This window comes from Mandrillus leucophaeus, unplaced genomic scaffold, assembly GCF_000951045.1.
Source record: "Mandrillus leucophaeus isolate KB7577 unplaced genomic scaffold, Mleu.le_1.0 Scaffold389, whole genome shotgun sequence".
NCBI classification, from domain to species: domain Eukaryota; kingdom Metazoa; phylum Chordata; class Mammalia; order Primates; family Cercopithecidae; genus Mandrillus; species Mandrillus leucophaeus.
The window spans coordinates 3376128-3385589 of record NW_012104131.1 but is presented as its reverse complement, the minus strand read 5'-3'; positions in this window follow the sequence as shown (position 1 = coordinate 3385589).

The window sequence follows — 9462 nt, the reverse complement described above, 5'->3', positions numbered from 1 at the left end:
AGAGAGACAGTTACATTTTTTTGTAATGGGAACTTCTAGATCTAACAACTGTCACTAAAGGCTGCTACCGTTGTTGCTTACTGTTCATTTTCTGATCTATTAATATCACCTTGACTCAGCAGATCTGTAGCCCAATGGAAGAAAGAAAATAAAGACATTGGCGGAGGCTTTGTTCAAGATCCCTAGTCTTGATGCTGATTATCGATCAGGTGATTAAGGCAGATGAAGAGGTTTTTTGAAAGCCGAAGCCTCTGATTGTGTCTCTCTAGTGTGCCCCGAAAGGGGTTGGGAAATCAATACCCTCAATCACAGCGGAGAGCATTTCTCTGTCAGTCACATGCGCTGAAGTGATTAGAATTGAGTCATAAGGCAATGAATAACTGGCACTGGCTTCCTGCTCCTCTTTTTCACCTCATAGAAAGCCTAATGAACTCTCTAGGCTGAGGGGACAGGCTTACAACTTGTGTAGCACTATTAACATACCATCAGATAACAGCAAACCCCTAGGTTAAAGTCGGAATTAGAGATATTAATTTCAATCTATTGAAAGACTGATGCCAGGGAATGCTTCAACCTACCAGGCAAAAGTAAAAGGGTAGCTGAATGGCTAACAGTGCAATCTCTTTTCTCTAATATTAAGACTTAAATATACTTCTATATTTCATAAGATGGTCAGAAACAACAGGGATAAATAATTTAGCAAATGACTTTACAATAAAATATAACACTCCTCTCACATCTCAAATGTGCTGATAATTCTTCCCAAATTCTCCAAATTGAAATATTTTTAAATGTTAATTTTTTCGTTCACAAACAGGAATAATTTATTCTATCTCATTTAAAATAAGCATGCTGTTGTGTTTCTGGGCTCACAATGGCTTCTGCCAAGTATACCCCCTACTCCTAGCCTTGGGGGAAAAAAAGCACACATACTATTATCCAAAATCTATAAAACATGGCGTAAAGAATGTCCCATTCCTCAGACTGAAACTGCTGAGGAATACTGGATGTAACAAGTGATCTCTTGAGCAAAACTTCCTGAAACAATGTGTATATAATCCATGATAAGATTATATCAAACACTAACAACTCTTTGCAAAATAGATTTTTGTCTGACAACAGATATGAATGTAGGTTCCAGAGAAAAACAGCATAACATAATAAAAAAGCAAGGCAAAATTAACGACAAAAACTTAAGTAAATCAGCTGCTGTACTAACTAATCAGCTTATGTAACCTCACTTCTGCATTTTGTTTTCCTATTGGCACCTTGAGGTTTGCAAGCGGTGCCTGTGAGCTTAGTATCTAGAAGCCGTGAAGTAGTAAACATATCCTTCATATTACTACTAGCTACTGCTATTTATGTGCCTCTGTGGCAGTCTTGTTATTTATCAGAGATTTTTTTTTTTTTTCTGTGTAATCACGATGTAACTTTCATTTCCAAATCCATTGACCTACCAGGCTGCCTCCACTATGCCAATTCTCTTGTCAGGAATGCAATGTTCAGGCCTGTCTATGGGCTGCCTATGGGCTGCTCCCTTATCCATTCTTCTTGATAGTGCATTTGCTTTAAAGTTGGACTTCCCTGAATTGACTTCAAGGCTCACAACAGGAAGAGTTTAAAAGGACTTAAGCAGGTTTTTTGTTTTTTTGTTTTTTTTTTTTTCCCCACTCTCATAGTTTCATAAACTTATATGATTAGAGCGGAATAAAATAAGTGATCTGGTCCAACCAATTGCCTGTAATCACAAATCACCTAGGTCATCACAAACTGATTATATTCTGTCACACTGTGAAGAAGCCTTGGGGGAAGGGGAAGAGATTATACACCCGCCGCCAGTCCCCCACCCCCGCTCAGTGATAGTTTCCAGTCTTTAGTTGGGAAGCTTTTACATACAAAAAAAAAATAATTTTCCTCTTATTTCATTTTCTGCAAAGATAAGGCAATGTGGTAGAGGACAAGTAGCACTCGAACTACAGGAAAATGACCAAAGTTCTCACTTTGGGAGGCTGAGGCTGGTGGATCACATAAGGTCAGGAGTTGAAGACCAGCCTGGCCAACATGGTGAAACCCCATCTCTGCTAAAAATTCAAAAAAAAAAATTAGCCAGGCATGGTCGTGGGTGCCTGTAGTTCCAGCTACTCAGGAGGCTGAGACAGGAGAATCACTTGAGCCCAGGAGGCGGAAGTTGCAGGTTGCAGTGAGCCAAGATCGCACCATTGCACTCCAGCCTGGGTGACAAGAGTGAAACTCCATCTCCAAAAAGAACAATTAAAATAAAAGACCAAAGTTTTATATCCCGATTCCTCTACTTTTGTGAAACTATAAGTAAATAATTTTCCATCTCTATACCATAGTATGTTTATCTAAAGTAGAATTCTTGTTGCTTGGCCTATTGATATAATTAGGGAGGAATAGAAGTATACATATTGTAAATTCTAATGAGTAATGTATATTTAAACAAGTATTTTAAAGAAAATAAAATAGGCCAGTGTCATCACATAAATATTATTTCATTCCCATTGAACAATTATTACATGGCAAATGCTTTCATGTGAATTATCTCATGTAGTTCTCACAGTAGCCTTATGAGACAGGTATTACTGTCTTTATTTTTCATATGGGAAAACTGAAGCTTGGAAATGTTAAGTGGTAGATTGAAGGATGTACAGCAAATGTTGCAGTTGAAATTAAAACCCTATAAGGTTAATTTCAGAGCCCATTGTATTAACCTCTCTGATAGTCTACAAACTGGAGATAAGCAAGAGGCAGTGTTAGATCATAGCAAGAATATGGGCTTACAAGTTTGATAGACATGCCCTCTAAGTTTGCTTTTGCTGCCACCAGCTATATGACATTGAATGAGTCACTTAAACTTTCCCATCTTTAAGATGGGGTTTGTCCAGGTGTGGTAGCTCATGCCTGTAATCCCAGCAGTTCAGGAGGCTGAGGTGGAAGGGTTTCTTTAGGACAGGAGTTCAAGACCAGCCTGGGCAGTATAGTGACACCACCATCTCTTCAAAAAATAAAAACAAAATGGAAAGTAATTTTTTAAAAATAGGATAAATGCTACTCATTTCCTAGATGGTTACTGCAAAATTACAGGAGGATTAAATAAAATAATATCTAAAGGCACTTAGCACAAAGCCTTAATTGTTCTATAAATGGCTTCAATTATCAATAATAAATGATATCAGCCTTAAGACTGACCTCTGTGAAAAATGCATTTAACATTCATCAAATGAGAGCTGTATCTGAGCATATCTGAGATGTTGAGATTGAGCACAAATCTGCCATCAGGAGCTCACTGTCAGCCAGGCGCGGTGGCTAACGCCTGTAATCCCAGCACTTTGGGAGGCCGAGGCAGATGGATCACGAGGTCAGGAGATCTAGACCATCCTGGCCAACGTGGTGAAAACCCATCTCTACTAAAAATACAAAAATTAGCTGGACGTGGTGGCACATGCCTGTAGTCCCAGCTACTCGGGAGGCTGAGGCAGGAGAATCGCCTGAACCCAGGAGGCGGAGGTTGCAGTGAGCTGAGATTGCACCACTGCACTACAGCCTGGTGACAGAGTGAGATTCCTTTTCAAAAAAACAAAAACAAAAACAAACAAAAAAATCCTCACTGTCTAGTGATACCACTAGAGTATACCTTCAGTGTAACTCTGAGTTAAGGATCTCTTCATTATTTGGATAGTTACTTGACTTAGACACAGTGGATAGACAATAACTAAGTATGGGCTGAATGAATGGATGAATGAGTGGGTGTTCCAATATATCAAGACTTAGATTCGGCCGGGCGCGGTGGCTCAACCCTGTAATCCCAGCACTTTGGAAGGCCGAGGCGGGTGGATAACGAGGTCAGGAGATCGAGACCATCCTGGCTAACACCGTGAAACCCCGTCTCTACTAAAAATACAAAAACCTAGCCGGGCGCGGTGGCGGGCGCCTGTAGTCCCAGCTACTCGGAGGCTGAGGCAGGAGAATGGCGGGAACCCGGGAGGCGGAGCTTGCAGTGAGCCGAGATCGCGCCACTGCACTCCAGCCTGGGTGACACAGCGAGACTCTGTCTCAAAAAAAAAAAAAAAAAAAAAAAAAGACTTAGATTCAACTTCAGTGTCCCCTGAGACACAGGTTAAACAAATTTCAATAGTTTTATTTTATTCTATTGTATTCATAGCACCCATGTATACTTTATTTTTTATTTATTTTATTTTCCCATAAGTTATTGGGGTACAGGTGGTATTTGGTTACATGAGTAAGTTCTGTAGTGGTAATTCGTGAGATCCTGGTGCACCCATCATCCAAGCAGTATATACTGCACCGTATTTGTTGTCTTTTATCCCTCGGCCCCCATCCCACTCTTCCATCAAGTCCCCAAAGTCCACTGTATCAGTCTTATGCTTCTGTGTCCTCATAGCTTAGCTCGCACATATCAGTGAGAACATATGATGTTTGCTTTTCCATTCCTGAATTACTTCACTTAGAATAATAGTCTCGAATCTCGTCCAGGTCATTGCAAATGCTGTTAATTCATTCCTTTTTATGGCTGAGTAGTATTCCATCATATATATATAAATACACCCCAGTTTCTTTATCCACTCGTTGATTGATGGGCATTTGGGTTGGTTCCACAATTTTGCAATTGTGAATTGTGCTGCTATAAACATGCATGTGCAAGTATCTTTTTCGAACAAAGACTTCTTTTCCTCTGGGTAAATACCCAGTAGTGGGATTGCTGGATCAAATGGTAGTTCTACTTTTAGTTCTTTAAGGAATCTCTACACTGTTTTCCACAGTGGCTGTACTAGTTTAGATTCCCACCAGACGTATAGAAGTGTTCCCTGATCTCCGCATCCAAGCCAACATCTACTGTTTTTTGACTCTTTCTTTATGGCCATTCTTGCAGGAGTCAGGTGGTATCGCATTATTGTTTTGATTTGCATTTCCCTGATCATGAGTGATGTTGAGTATTCTTTCATATGTTTGTTGGCTATTTGCATATCTTCTTTGGAGAATTGTCTATTCATGTCCTTAACTACTTTTTTTCATATGGAATGGTAAGAAAGATTAGGAATATCATGGACCACTAACCCAATGCACCGCTACCCTTTGGGATTTCCTAACCCTATTTATACTTAATAGTACTAAGGATCAATATGATCTAAATTCTGTCTGCTTTATTTATGAGATAGAATCTCCATAAAATGTAAATACAAAGTTATCTCACATTGAAAACAGGTATCATCAGTGGCAATAATAAAAGTGTCTAAACTAGTCCAATTTAGTATTAGGCAGTCAAAATAAATGTTAGACCAACTAGCATGAACATCATCCAAAAATAATCATGGTAGCCTTCCTAGTGCTTTCTTCCTGAATACCAGACCACTGTATAGTACCAACATGGCAGTTTAGCTGGCTTTGTTAGCTCTGGCTGGTGGGCTCCTGGTATTACTGATGGTTTAAATGTTTTTCCTTTGCTTTTTTTTTTCATTATCATCCTAAGGGTCTATGACATAAATACATTCACTGTGTGACTAGAGAAATAATAAAAATAATATTTTACAGTAAAATAAAGAAGCTCAAGGAGCAAACTCTGATTTTTAAAAATGTTATTAGAATATCTGTATTTAAATGAAAACCCACTATATTAAAATTCAAGAGAAAAATACACCTACATTTTTAAAAAATTTTAAATTCAAATGTCAATTAATGAAGGTTAAGAAGTGGAAGCAGAGAGATAATGCCTGAATATATTTACTTTTATGCTTATCTTCTTTGATTATTCATTCCCATTCACTGATGTAAAGTTCAGAATTGTCCAGAAAATTATCTTTAAAATATTACATGTGATAGCTTTATTAATCCTTTTTTGTGAAGGAGACTGGCATCTTAAATAAATTGCTTTTTTCTCACCTTTTATTCTCTCTTTCCAAACTTTCTTCATCATTTTCTTTAGAGAAAAATGAATTTTATCTATGTTTTATTATGTTTCATTGATTATTTAATTATTTTTCTATTGTTTTCCTGCCATTTTAAATTTGGAAAGATGAGTATTTTCCTCATCTTCCTAACAGTTAATTTCTTTTAACTTTTTTAAAGTGTAGTTTTGGATACATTATACATTTGCATAGTCTCCAAATCAGAATAGTATAAAGGAGTATAGATTGAAAAGTACAGATTCTTCAACTTCTAACCTTTCCTTTCTTTTCACCTATTACCAACAATTTCATGCTTCCCTAAAGCTGACCACATGTTATCTTTGATTCCTTCATATTTTTCTAACCCCACCAGAAAACGCTTCGAAGTGTTCTCTGTCTCTTTACTTTCAACTTTAAATCCTTCCCATGGTTAGAAACTGTCCTTTGGAAACCATTCCAGAAGTGACTATCATCAATCTTTCCGTCAATTTAAAAATTTTTCTAGAGGTTTTTTTTTCCTCTCAACCCAAAATAATGTATTTTCTTTCAGATACGCAGGATTTCATGTCTTTCACAGGTGTCCCATACCATTTTGCAATTTCCTATTCGTTTATTTATTTATTTATTCATTCATTTATTTTAATAAAGCTTTATAAGATAACATCTTGCAAGTGCCTTCCAAACACTATGCCCTCAGGCAGTTTACAATCTCATAGGGAAGGGAATTCTGTTATGAAATGACAATGGCCATGATGGGTTAAGTACGAATTTTTCTTATGTAGAAGGGACATCTAAATATTCTCAGAGGGAAACGAAGTTCTTCCAAGAATAGGTGATCTCTAAGATAAAGGGCTAGCTGAAGTTCATAAAGTAAAAGGGCAAATGTGCGTATGTGGAAAGTGGATGAGGAAGGAGAACAGCATGTACAGAAAGCTAGCGGTAAGAAAAGCACAGTACACATGTTCAGGAAACCACAATATGGCTCTAGTTCCATGATATGGTTGTAGCATAAAATATTGGAAAGAGAAGAGGTAAGAGGTGTCTATTGTGAAAATCAGGCTGGAGAGACAGTCAGTCTCCAGACAGACTGGAGAGTAACAAGATAATGAGAGCTTTGGAAATATATTTAAAAATCTGGATAACATACCGATAGTAATGAAAACCAGCATAGATATTTAAGCAGGTAAGAATTATATGCTGGAACCTTTTGGCTATGTGAATAGTCTGGAATGAGGAAGAAGCTGAAACAGGAGACCACTTCTAAGTCAGCGGCATGAGGCCAGTTGGGTGATGAAGGGAGGCTGAACTAAGAGAGTAGAAAAAGGATGGAAAGAAATGGGCCAATGTTAAAGAAATTTAGGAAGCAGACATACAGAAAGCGAATATGTGGGAAGTCAGAGAGAATGCAGTTTAGGAAGCATCTGCATTCCAGGCATGGACAAATGGGTAGAGAGATAGTAGCATACATTCTTTGGAACAGGCAACTTAGGAAGAAAAGGAGCTTAGAAGGGTTGGAGCAGATGAAGTCAGAATGAGAATTATCTACTTGGAGGTATCTGTAAGATCTCCAAATGAATCTGAGAGTCTAGGGCTCAAGATGGGAAGTCTCAGCTAGAGTCATAAAATTTTTCACAGTGGCGGAGAAACACTAAAGGGAAAGACTTTTCTTAATTCCACACATTGCCTACCTGGTTCAAAGATTAGCTATGAAAGCCACAGGAAAATAGATGCTATGGAATGAGAATATATTTGGCCCAGTTGTGTCTGAATGGGAATTATCCCCAGATTATTTGGTGAGAGATTACAGTAAGACTTGGTACTCATGTTAAAGTGCTGTATGTGTTGTTTTGTATAATTCAGTTTATGTCACATTTATATCCCAACTAATTCCAGACAAGATTTTAAATAAGTTACATAAAACAGAGGACTATACAATAAAATCACACAGAAACCACGTACAAGAAATCAAGATTCACATTTAGGAAGGGCAGCGAAAGTGATAATTTTCTGATGGAAAATATTTGGAAGTCATAGATATTTAGTTTGAATTTGATTATGGCTGTCTGAAAATCCGGCTATTTATTTGTATTTAAAAATATTTTCATTATTATTATTGTAAAATTAATAAATTCTTTCATTTTGCAAAGTAGTGTATGTACATTTTAGAAAATTTAGAAAATAAGCTAAAAAAAGAAAAAAATTACCCATAAGTCAATGATCCCATAGTATAAATTGCATGAGTTCAGGAATTTTTGTCAATTTCATTAATGATTGAGTCCTCAAGACCTAGAACAATGTCTGACACATAGTAGACACTTAATAAACATTGTTAATAATCAGTTAAGAGATATCATGGTTTGACATTTTATGGTACTTATTTAAGAAATGATTTTTTAAAAATAGAAGTAACTTAGTAGTACTTTTCATTCCCACAAACATTTATGAACCACCTTTGTATACTACAACCACTTTGTCAGTCTTTAGGATTAGTTGCACATAAAATACTAAACAGCCTTTTTCTATAAAAAGCTAGAGGCTTACTGACGTCTACCAAGCCCATTATATAATAATGTTTTCACTTTTCCCTTATTATCCACTTCACTCCATTTTTTTATTCACTCAATAAATATTTACTGAATGTGGATATAGCAGTAAAATAAAAACAGATCAAGTCTTAGACACATAAAGCTTACATTCTAGAGGGTGGAGACACAGATGATAAACAAACAAAGAAATGCATAAATGTTAGGCAGTATTAAATGTTCTGAAGAGAAAACAGTACATGGCAAGAGGACAGAAAGTGATGGTTGAGGGAAGGGCACATTTTTAAAAACATGTGAGTCACAGGAGAACTCTAAAAGGGAACCATTTCAGCAAAGGCCTAAATAGAGTGCAGGAATGAACAGTGTATTAATAGATAATAGGGAGAAGAACATTTCAGGCAGTAGAAACATGCGCAAAGTGTGTTTGAGCACCAGCAGGTGGCCAATGGGCCTGAAGCCCAGGAGCTGGGTAGTAAGAGTTGCACTTGCAGATGTAGCCAAAAGCCAGAATATATGAGGGGACTTCAAAAAGTTCATGGAAAAATGGAATTAAAAGAGCAAAATAAAAAATGTAAACTTTATTTTTCAAAATAACTCCAATCAAGTTCAAGACAATTTTGTAAGTGATGATACCAGCCATTTAGTCCATCCCTAAAGAACTGAGGGTCCTGGGGCTTTAACCATGCCAATGCAGTCTTTTTAACATTATTAATTTAAGAAAAGTTGAGGCCTTGTATAGATTTTTTAAGATTATGAAATAAAAGGAAGTCAGAAGAGCCAAATCAGGACCGTAAGGCAGCTGCCTAACGATTTCATATAGAAACACTTCCAAATTGACATTGTTTGACAAGAAGAATGAGCAGGAGCATTGTTGTGGTGGAGAAGGACTCTCTGGTGAAGTTTTCCCAGGTGTTTTTCTACTAAAACTTTAACTAACTTTCTCAAAGCACTTTCACAATAGGCAGATGTAATCATTCTTTGGCCCTCCAGAAAGT